Source organism: Dasypus novemcinctus, chromosome 25 (genome assembly GCF_030445035.2).
Source record: "Dasypus novemcinctus isolate mDasNov1 chromosome 25, mDasNov1.1.hap2, whole genome shotgun sequence".
In the NCBI taxonomy this organism is placed as follows: domain Eukaryota; kingdom Metazoa; phylum Chordata; class Mammalia; order Cingulata; family Dasypodidae; genus Dasypus; species Dasypus novemcinctus.
In genome coordinates this window covers 13590792-13602147 of record NC_080697.1, presented here as the reverse complement: position 1 = coordinate 13602147, position 11356 = coordinate 13590792, and the positions used below count along the sequence as shown (strand labels likewise).

The following is an 11356-nucleotide window of genomic DNA, read 5'->3' as shown; positions in this document are numbered from 1 at the left end:
CAGCTTCCTTACCACCCCCCAAACACACCTGGTGATGCCCACTCTGCACTTTGCCAACGCCTCTGCCCCCTTCCTGTCCCTTCCACCTAATCAAATGACCGCCCTTTAGAGCCCACTTCCCCAGCAATTGCCGCACCTCCCACCTGGGGTGGATTCGTGTAGCCTCTGTCAAGGCTGGACTCCCCTCTCCCTGGCCAGGGGACCCTCTGGCCTCTGAAGTGCTCCTCGGGCAGGGACCTCATTTACCTGACAACAGGCTGCTGGATGGCAGGGAGACCCGGGCTATTAGAGATGTCCTCTCCCTGTTGAGCTGAGATCTGCCTGGTGGTCATCTCTCCAGGCTGGGTGTTCTCGGCGATGGGACAGTGGATAGGGGCACAGGCTTTGGAGCCGATAGACTGGAGTTTATGTCTCAGCCCTATCATTTCCTGACTGTGTGACCTCAGGGAGATCCCTTAACCTCTCTGAACCTGCTTTTTCCCTGCCAAATGGGGGTAATAATAATAATATAGATTTCTGACAGTTATTGCGAAGATTAAAGACTTTTTGGCACAGAGGGGGCATGCGTTCAGGAATGGTCACTGTCATCATCTGCCTCCCTTAAATGGCTCATTTTCCCTTGGTTCACTCTTTTTTTTTTCTTTAAAGATTTGTTTATTTATTTCTCTCCCCTTCCCCCCTGACCCCGTTGTCTATTCTCTGTGTCTATTTGCTGCGTGTTCTTCTTTGTCCGCTTCTGTTGTTGTCAGCAGCACAGGAATCTGTGTTTCTTTTTGTTGGCATCATCTTGTTGTGTCACTTCTCTGTGTGTGCAGCACCATTCCTGGGCAGGCTGCACTTTCTTTCGCACTGGGCGGCTCTCCTTACAGTTTGCACTCCTTGCACGTGGGGCTCCCCTACGCGGGGGACACCCCTGCATGGCAGGGCACTCCTTGTGCGCATCAGCACTGCGCATGGGCCAGCTGCACACGGGTCAAGGAGGCCTGGGGTTTGAACCGCAGACCTCCCATGTGGTAGACGGACGCCCTAACCACTGGGCCAAGTCCGCTTCCCCCTTGGTTCATTCTTATTTCTCCTCATTTTTCAGGTGTGGGTCTCATCCGCCAGCGGGCTGAGCCCTTTGAAGGTACAGCCATATCTTCATCTCTGTCCCCACCCCGCTATTCTTAGGGGGCTGATTGCACCATATACCTTCAGTGGGTGTTGGTGGATTCGACCCTTGCCAGGAGTATTTGAATTGATGCCACCTTGCATATGATTCAGATTCTATCATAATTAGCTAAGTGACAGGTTTGTACCAAAGGCTACAGATTGTTCCCAAAGCCACCCCTTGCCACCCTCCACGGCTCTGAAAAAACAGAGAGCGGGCCCACTGCCCCGAAGGGGGCGGGAGGTGCTTCCAGAGCCTTCCTTAGGAGCACCGCGTCCAGAGCTGTGGCGTCCCCGAGTGAGCCTCCCGGGGGGGGGATGGCACTGTCCACGTGAGAGGCGGGGGGGGACTCGGAGGGAGCCCCTCCAGGGGTCCCTGTGGGAGGTAGCAGGGCATGGCGGGGAGGAGTCAGTGTGTGCTCCCGTCAGCACCTGGCCACCCGGCTCAGGTGCAGGCGCAGGTGCAGGCGCAGGTGCAGGGAGTCAATTCCCAGGGTCCTTCCCGCTGCCTGTCACGTGCGCCGTGCTCGTGGCGGAGCACCTCGAAGGCACCTTCCCGGGCTGCCAAACACCGAAAACCCGATGCCAGGGGAGGCTGCCGGGAGCACGGGCCGTGCCCCCCGCCTCGGTTCTCCCGCCGCCTGCTTTTCCCCAGGCTCTGGCCGGCTCTGCCATCCTCCGCGTCCCCGAGCTGTCTGAGGCTGAGGTTTACTGGTGCCTGAACCGAGAGGAGGCCGCACTTTTATTTCCATGTGATCCAGCCCGACTGAGGGGAAGAAGGAAGTGGGGAAGTTAAGGCCTGTTTTAATGAAGAAAACACATGGCGGATGGTTTTATGTGCCATGCAGGCCCCTCGCAGTGAGCAGCTCTGTGTTCAACGAACATGTTTAACTTATTGCAAAAGAAATTGGCTCAGGGGACCGTCACGGGGGTGGGGAGGGAAATGCATGAAGCAGAGCTCACAGCAAGGCACAGCCCCACGCAGGAACTGCTCACCAACCACGGGGACGAGCAGGAGGAGGACGGGGCTCTGCCTGGGCTCTGGATGTGCGTTCTCAGCTCCATCCCTTGGACCGCTGGAAGTGAACAGGGAAGAAAATTGCCCTCTGGACAGTGGTTCTGGGGAACTGGCCGTGCTCAGGGGCCCGCCCATCATGTGCCTGTGCGGGAATGGGCTGCCTCCCTTTGCTGTGACACTTTGGTCTCTGTCGGAGGGAGGGCCTGCTAAGGAAAGGGGCATCGGCCCCAGGGGTTGGAACACGAGCCACAAGGGAGGCCTGAGCCCATCAGCTTGTCCCCTTCAGAGCCCAGGAGCTCAGCTCACACCAAGGGAAGGTCACTAAGATGGCACGTGCTGGAGAACCCCTCATTGACAGGAACGAAGCATGGAGGCCATTTTTTAAGACTTATTTTATTTCTCTCCCCTTCCCCCCTGTTGTCTGGTCTCTGTGTTCATTCGGTGTGTGTTCTTTTGCATCTGCTTGCATTCATGTGAGCAGCACTGGGAATCTGTGTCTCTTTTTGTTGCGTCATCTTGCTGCATCAGCTCTCCGTGTGTGCGGTGCCACTCCTGGGCGGGCTGCACATTTTTCGCACTGGGCGGCTCTCCTTACGGGGCACACTCCTTGTGCATCGGGCACCTCTATGTGGTGGACACCTCTGCGAGGCACAGCACTCCTTGTGCACATCAGCACTGCACATGGGCCAGCTCACCACATGGGTCAGGAGGCCCTGGGTTTGAACCCTGGACCTCCCACGTGGTAGGCAGACACTATCAGTTGAGCCACAACCACTTCCCTGGAGGTCATTCTTAAGAATTCCTAGGAGAGCAGGCATGGCAAAAACTCCTTCTGAACAGGCCAGGTCGGGGAGACCAGGAAAGAGCTCCCTGGGGGCCTTGGCGAGAGGCTTCTCACCGGGAGGAGAGGGCAGAGACAGTGGCAGAGCACAGCGCACAGATGCTCCGCTCTCCTCCTCTGGCCACTGGCTAAGTGGTGACTGCTCTGAGAGCTAGCAAGGGGGGACAGGGAGCCCTGCCAGGAGAAAGGACCCTGGAACTCCGAGTGGCTGCTTGAGGAGAGCAATGGGCTGTTGTGTGAGTGTCATTGAGAAATAAATGCTGATTGCATCAAGCCACTGAGCTATGGGCCTGTTTGTTACTGCAGTTAACCTTCCCTGCCTAATACAGAACTTAACTCTGCCTCGGCTTCCGTGGGAGTTAACGCAGACTCTGAGCACAACTCGTGCATTCAACAAACCCGTCGTGTGCTGTGCAGGCAGAGTGGGCCCTGATGAGCCCAAGGAGACAAGGACAGAGAGAACTTCAGAGTCAGCGGGGGTGTGGGAGGCTGGTGGGAGGTGGGGGGGGGTGGGGGGGAGGTGGGGGGGGTGGGCCCAGTTTCTAGAGGAGAGACGTGGACCTTGCTCTGATGAGCTCCAGGTGTGTGCCCGTTGGCTGGGGGCGGTGCAGGTGGGCAGTGGGAAGGCCTGGCCAGTGGACTCTGGACTCGGAGGTCCCTGCCCTGCATATCCAGCGGGCCACGCTGGCATCCGGGAGCCTGGACCGCCCTGAGCGCACCCTGGAGAAGCCAGGGTGGCTCTCCCTGTTTCCCGAAGGATTAGTGCCGTCCTTTCAGCTCCTGTTTTCAAATGGGCAAGGGAGAAACGTGCATTAAGGCAAGAAATGACTTTAAGCCATACGTGTTGTTGGTGCGAAGTGGTGAGGCCAGGGAAGTGCTCCCACGGGTTTGCCAGGGCCCAGCTCAGAGGCAGGGCTGGCAGTGGGCCCGGGAGGCCCCTCCCGCCGCCCCCGAGCAGCCCACCGGCTCCTCCCAGGGCCACCGTGGAGCTGGCAGCACATGCATCTTTAATTTTTTCAATTAAAAACAATCTAGAACAAATGGAGTTGAGTTTTAATTATTCATAATTCACTTAGGAATAAAATCTTTGTAAACTAAAGGAAGGGAAGAGCCATATTACCTGTTGTTGTTTTTTTTTTTTAATTTAAAGGAGAGGAGTGGAAGAGGATGAAAAATCTCCTCTTTGAAGTGGCTTCCCGGTGGCTGCCCCTCCTCTGCCCACGTGAGCAGGGCCACTGGTTCAGAGTGGGCCCAGGGCCTGCGCGTGGACAGGCTGCTGGCACCCGTAGCCACACAGACCGTAGGGGGAGGCCTTCCAACAGCCACGCCTACCTGCGCCCTCCCCCCCCACGACACCGCAGCTGCACACACACACACGCACGGGCACACGTGCCTTGCACGCACATGCACATCCATGCACATGTGCACACACACGGAGTCTGGACTCCTAGACTGGAGCGGCAGCTGGGGCAGCTTTAGGATCTGAATTTTTGTATTCTGGGGATGGTCTGAGTTCAGAGAAGGGACAACCGGGACAGCGACACGAGTCAGGGAAAGCCGCCCCTGAGGCCGGCCTTGAGTAAACAGGGGGGGGGGGGGTGGGGGGGGGGGCGGCCCTGGGGAGGGACCCTCAGGGGCGCCGCGTGGAGGGGGGTGGGACGCGCCTGGACCGGGGCCTGAGCAGCGGAGGTGGCCTGCGTTGAGGTCTGGGCTCTGGCTTCTCCCTCCCACTTCCCTGCCGGGCTCTGGCCTGACCGGCGCCATCGCCTGCTTGCCGCTGTCCCCCCAGCCTCCAAGCAGCTCTGGGCGCATCTCGTCTGCGGCCCACCTCGCTTGCTTCACCCCTTCGGGGACTCCCCGTGGTTTTCAGGGTTGAGTCCAAGCGTGGGCCCAGGGCAGACGGGGCCTCCTCTTTCTGGCCCTGCCCTCCTGCCTGTGTCTGCTCCAGCCCCAGCCCAGGCTGGGCTGCCCGCCGGCCGCCTGCCCACCCTGGTGCCCGTGCACAAGCCGGCCCCTCTGCCTGGGCAGCCCTCTCCTGCCAACATCTCACGCACTCTCGAAGGCTCATGCCAAGGCCCTTTGTCAGCAAGGGCTTTCCCTCCCTCCCTCCCTCCCTCCCTCCTTCCCTCCTTCCCTCCCTCCCTCCCTCCCTCCCTCCCTCCCTCCCTCCCTCCCTCCCTCCTTCCCTCCTTCCCATCTTTCTCTCTCCTTTCCTTTTTCCTTTCTCTCTTCCTCCTTGCACTCAAAGCCCCACAATGGAGAAGCAGACTTGGTTCAACGGATAGGGCGTCCACCTACCACCTGGGAGGTCCAGGGTTCAAACCCCGGGCCTCCTTGACCTGTGTGCAGCTGGCCCACGCGCAGTGCTGATGCGCGCAAGGAGTGCCCTGCCACGCAGGGGTGTCCCCCGCGTAGGGGAGCCCCACGCGCAAGGAGTGCGCCCCGTAAGGAGAGCCGCCCAGCATGAAAAAAGTTCGGAAAAAAAAATCCCAGAACAGTGCAAAGCCTGGTAAACGCTTACTAGACTGAACTCCCTTGCGGCTGCCTCGGGTGCTATGGAAAGCAGGGGTAGGGGCAGTGTGAGATGAAGTTGTTTGGGAGGATGAGACCGTACAGCAGGGGTCTTGGTTGAACGTGGCAGGATCCCAGGGCAATCGCTTTAGTAGAAGAGGGGCAGCACCGACCCGGCCTCGGGAGCTCTCCCGCCATCCCGCCTCCCTTCTCTACTTCTTGCTGTGTGGGAGCGACATTCCTTCAGACTGGTTGTTCCCATGAGGTGGAACCAGGGGTAGAGGTAGCTCCAGGCTGAGAGCCTTACAGTCGCACAAGCTTTTTCCACCAGGTCCTCTTGGGAAGCTCCCAGGGGCCCCGTGAAAGCATGTCTGTTCTCGGGTCAGTTATGTGCTGGGTATTGGAAGCTGTCTCCACCAGCTTGGTCATCCGGCCACTCCTGAGACAGGAGGGGAGCAGGTTGTTTTATGAGAAAATGCGTTTTGGGGCGGCGTATTAGGTTCCTATGACAGCCAGAACAAATCACCACAAAGTTGGTGGCTTAAAACAACGGAAATGAACTCTCTCTCGGTATCGCTCGGTGGCGATCAGTGTTGCCCGCTCACCCCCCCTTTGGAGGTCCTGGGGAGAATGAGCTCCTTGCCTCTTCCCCCTTCTGGTGGCTGCCAGCATCCTGTGGCCTGTGGCCGCAGCGCTCCACTCGTCAGGTCAGCATCTTCAAGCCTCTCTGTGCTCTGTCACACCACCTTCTCTGCGTATGTCACATCTCCACCTGACTGCCATATAAGGACGGCTGTGACTGCAGTTAGGGCCACTTGGGTAAGACAGGATGATCTCTCTACCCCAAGCTCTGTCCCTTACTCACGTTATGAGACCATTTTGCTATATGAGGTGACATTCTCAGGTTCCAGGGGTTGTAACCTGACACCTCTGGAGACCATTATTCAGCCAACTAAGGCCCACCCTCTGGCTCCCAAAAGATTCATGATCATCCCACGTGCAAAATACATTCACCCTGTTCCAGTGTCCCTACAAGTTTCACCCCATGGTAGTATCAACTCAAGTCCCAAATCTCTATATACCATCTGCTCAAAAGTCCCAAATCTCCTTATATAAATCATCAGAACTGGTATAAGTGTGGGTCTGGATATGACCCACCTTGGGGCAAAATTCCTCTATCTGTGAACCTGTGAAGTTAGAAAACCAGTTATCTGCTTCCAAAACACAATGGTAGGGTGACACTCTTACTCCAAGAAGGGAGAAAATGGATGAAGAGAGGAGTCGCTGGTCCCAAGCACTTTCCGACTCCAAATTCCACAAGGCTTCAGGGCTGGGAGCAGTCTTCCTCGCTCACCACCCAGCCCTGCCCTCTGGGTCATTTCTTTTTTCTTTTTTTTTAAAGATTTGTTTATTTATTTATTTCTCTCCCCCCAGCCCCGGTTGTCTGTTCTCTGTGTCTATTTGCTGCGTCTTCTTTGTCTGCTTCTGTTGTTGTCAGTGGCACGGGGATCTGTGTTTCTTTTTGTTGTGTCATCTTGTGTCAGCTCTCTGTGTGTGCAGTTCCACTCCTGGGCAGGCTGCACTTTCTTTCACGCTGGGCGGCTCTCCTTATAGGGCGTACTCCTTGCGTATGGGGCTCCCCTATGTGGGGGACGCCCCTGTGTGGCACGGCACTCCTTGCACGCATCAGCACTGTGCATGGGCCAGTTCCACACGGGTCAAGGAGGCCCAGGGTTTGAACCGCGGACCTCCCATGTGGTAGATGGACGCCCTAACCACTGGGTCAAGTCCGCTTCCCTGGGTCATTTCTTTCTTCTTCTTGAAGGGAGGCGGGGCGTGTGTCTGCAGGAGAGCTGATGGAGCCGCCTGTTTTTGGGGGTCTGAGAGCCTTCCTTCCTTGTCCATCTCCGTGCATTCCATTCCCAGCTGGCGGCATTTCTGTGAGTGTGGCATTCTCAGAAGCCTGGTGGTCTCCCGTGGATGTCACCATCCCCGTGCCATTAGACAGTTCTTTCTGGGGAAGCCCCATCTCTGTTCCTGGCTGAGATGGCTGGGGGTGTCCGTGAGTCACAAGCTCATCTCTTCAGCACCAGAGAAGGTTGTCCAGAGCAGATGGGAACCTGCAAATATACCCCCTCCCCATGGGTTCCATAGGCCAGACTGGGGGGCACAAATGTCGTGTCTAGGATGGTGCTGCAGGTGCGGAAGCATCCAGCTGTCAGAAGCATCTTCCTTTCCCCAGTTCACGTAACAGGCAGAGTCCCTCCGCCTAGGGCAGGCGGATGCCCCCAGACCCCGCCCCTCCCAGGGGCTCTGAGTGCAGGAACCAGCCTTCCCGAGCCCTGCCATCGTCTTCGGTAATCCTCACGACAACCCCCGGTGGGAAGCCTGGACTCCGGGGATGTGATCAAACAGGCTGACTCAGGCTTCAAGCCGGGCTTGCGATGGCACCTCCACCTCCTAGGGGAAGGCAGGGAGAAGGCTGTCACGGGCCGGCCTTTGAGAGGTACCTGGGGCCTGCAAGCACCTTCTTGGGATTTTCTTTAGTGTCGGCCCAGTGTGCCCAGTTCTGTTCTGGCTGCTGGGCTGGGAGATGGAGGAAGGGACGGTGGTGCTTGACAAGGCAGCCTGGGACAGAGACATGCCTGGGAGCTGGACCCGTGGGGAGGCTGGAGTCAGCGCCCCTTCCTTCCCTCCAGGACACCCCTCAGCCTCGAGGCAGGCCACTGCCACACACAAAGAGATGGGCGTGGGAAGGACACGTGGATGCAAGGAGCGACAGTCACGGCTGTCCCAGGCCAGATGCCAGGACAGCGTTTGCATAAAGCACAGTCCGCAGCCTCCGAGGCTGAGCCCCAGACCGCCAGGCAGGCTAGTGCAGCCCGGGGACTGGACGTGCCGCCACCCATGCCCCTTCGTGGGCCCTGAGCCATGGGTGCAGGCACAAAGAGAGCCCCTCGTCATCTGGACAGATGAACATGGTCACAGACAGAGAACTGAGATGGACTCGCAGACACAGGCAGGGGTCAGCAACAGGGAGCAGGCTCAGTAGGGAAACCATTTCAGACAGAGGAACGGATGACATAGCCACAGGGGCTGGGTGGGAATGGCGTCTCCCAGTTGTCCCCCAACTGTCGGCTCAGGCTGAGGACAGCACATTCCAAAGAAGCAGCTTGTCCACCATGGAGGCCAGTCTTCCATCAAGGAAGAGCAAGCCTTGACCTCCAATGTCAGCCTCTGCCCCTGGTGCCCCCTCCCCGCCGCCTCCAGCTTCCGTTTCCATTAAAGAAGACAGGGTTCAGGATGACAGGAGGGCAGCGCTCGTGGCCAGGAGATTTCCTTTCTGCTGCCCACTCTCTCCCCAAAGCCAGGTGGGCAAGGTCTCCAGGAGAATTGCTTGGTGGGTGCTGGCATCTCAGCCTGAAGTAAGAGAGCGAGCTTGGGGGATGGTCCCTGTGACCCCCAGGCTTTCAAGATTGACCTGACAGCCTGGTCCCTGGGGATTTCTGAAGGCGGTGGGGTGACGGCAAGATCAGGGCCTGGGGTGGGGGTATGCCTTGGAGGAAGAGGGTGAGAATGGGGAGACGGGCCCTTGGAGTCTTCTGAAGACCAGAAAGGGGCCCCCAGTGGTCCCTGCTCCTCCCTGGGAAGGAGCAGATATTAGGACACAGGAGCTGTGGGGGCTGCCGTGGTTCAACGACACCTTCAGGGGGCGTGGGGGCTGCTGGAGGAGCCTAAGGGAGCTGCCTTCAGCGATGGAGGGAGCTATGGTGAAGCTGGCCAGCCCCACGAACCCCCCGGCACCATCTACCCTTCAAGACCATAGGGCAGGCACCGCCAGTGGTCCATGAGCACGGCCCCAGGGCCGCAGGGGGCAGCCACGGAGGAGGGCATCTCTCCTGGCTCTCCTGATTCCAGAAGCGAGCGTGGGTGGTGGGAGTGGAGGAGAGGAGCACACTTCCTCTCTCCTGCTCCGGGTTGAAGCTGGATGTGAGCCTGGGGGCTGGACTGAGAGTGCCCAGAGAGCCAGGGGACCCTATCGAGACATCAATAAGTGACAGGGAAGGGCTTTCGCCAAGGAACTGGAAAAAAATAAAGCACTGTCACGATTAGACGTCACCAAATAGAGACCGCTCAATCAGCCACGTACAAACCAGCTGAAATGCGCGGGAATCGCCGTGCCACTGGTCCCCGCTGGTGTCTGTTCCGACTGGTGGGTGCCGTGTAAGTTGTTAAATATTCTGAATATCGCCCCTGTGGAAAGGTACATTCGCAATGGCAGGAAACACTCACCAGGACAGTAAGGATTTGAAACAACCCAAGTGCAATTGCTCATAATTCCAGGACCAGGCATAATTATTCACGGCACAGTGATGGACCTGGATGACCCAGGTGGGGTCACAGTTACGTCCAGTCTGGGACAGTGATGAGTCCAGAGGCACAGGCTCAGAGGCCACATCCTGTTCCCGGAGATGCGCAGCTGAGAGCCTCAGACCCCGACATGCACAACCACAGCCCTGGAAAGCAGACTGCCCAGCCTTACCCTGCCTGATGCTTTCAGGAGCTGGTGTTTCAGAGGGATGAGCCTTTTGTTATAGCAAAGGTTGGCTGCCTGTTCCCAGCACCTGGCTCCATCTGTTCCCTGGAGGCTGGCATGCCTACTCCACCAGGTGTGGCCTGAAGATTCCAGAGACGCTCATTGCTGGTGCGTGAGGCCCTCCATGGTGGGGCAGGAGGCTGGGGAGATTTCGGGAAGAATTTCTCTGTGGCTGTCATCACCCTTGCCTGCGGTCACAGATGCGCGGCTGGCCCCCCGTGAGGGGGAGATGGAGAGTTCTCGGGTAGAAATCACCGGGTTAGGGAAGCAGACGTGGCTCAAGAGATTGGGCTCCCATCTACAATATGGGTTGGATACCTGGGGTCTCCTGGTGAAGGCGAGCTGGCCTGTGTGGTGAGCTGACCCCTGCGGGGTGCTGGCCCATGCAGAGAGCTGCCCCATGCAGGAGTTGTGGCCGGCATGGAGAGCTGGCACAGCAAGATGACACAACAAAAAGAGCCACGGAGGAGAGACAATAAGAGACGCAGCAGACCAGGGAGCTGTGGTGGCGCAAGAGAATGAGAGCCTCTCTCCCACTCTGGAAGGTCCCAGGATCAGTTCCCAGAGCTGCCTAAGGAGAAGAAGCAGACACAGAAGAACACAGAGTGGATGGACACAGCAAGCAGAAAATTGAGTGTGGGAGAAATAAATAAATATCAAAAGGCATCGCCGTGCTAGGGCAGCTCTGTTTAAGGAGTCCTCTCACCTGGCTTAGTCCCGTCGGGGAAGAGTGCCCTGAGGTGGCGAAGGTCTTACCCACGCCACATCAGTTACAGAACATGGAGAAGTACCTCCCACGACGACACAGAGAGAGCCTAGTTGAGAAGGCTGCCGTGAGACAGAACTAGAAGGGGACGCAGGCATGCGTACGACAGCAGGTGGTGACCCACTGGGTTCCGGCACTACTCATTCCTTCTCTCTTACATCACAGTTCTGCTCGGGTCCAGTTAGGACCCCTCATTTCTCCCGGGTGTCCCGTGCTGTTCTCATCTGCTCAGCTCTGCATTTCCAAGTTTTGATTTGGAGAAAATTCTCTCTCCTGGTCTGTGCCCTGGCTCGATGTCCTTTTCTGTCCTAAGTTTTCACTCTGTTGCTCAGGGGCCTTGCCACTGCGCGCACCCTCGGCACGGGGCTGTGGTCTGCCTCCTTCAGTACCGGAGGATGGATTTTTGGCTCCGTATCGACACCTCAAGCCCGAAGGCTCTGCGCTCGCCGGGTGAGTGCCTCTGCCCACGTGGGC

The 11356-nt window shown here is 57.9% G+C and overlaps 1 long non-coding RNA gene across 1 annotated transcript; it reads left to right on the top strand.

The window, feature by feature from the left end:
• Positions 1–1081: 1081 nt before the first annotated feature.
• LOC139437605 (uncharacterized) lies at positions 1082–3281 on the top strand. The gene is made up of 2 exons (XR_011647458.1): positions 1082–1126; positions 1805–3281. It is a non-coding gene; the product is annotated as an uncharacterized lncRNA (long non-coding RNA).
• The last annotated feature ends 8075 nt before the right edge of the window (positions 3282–11356 follow it).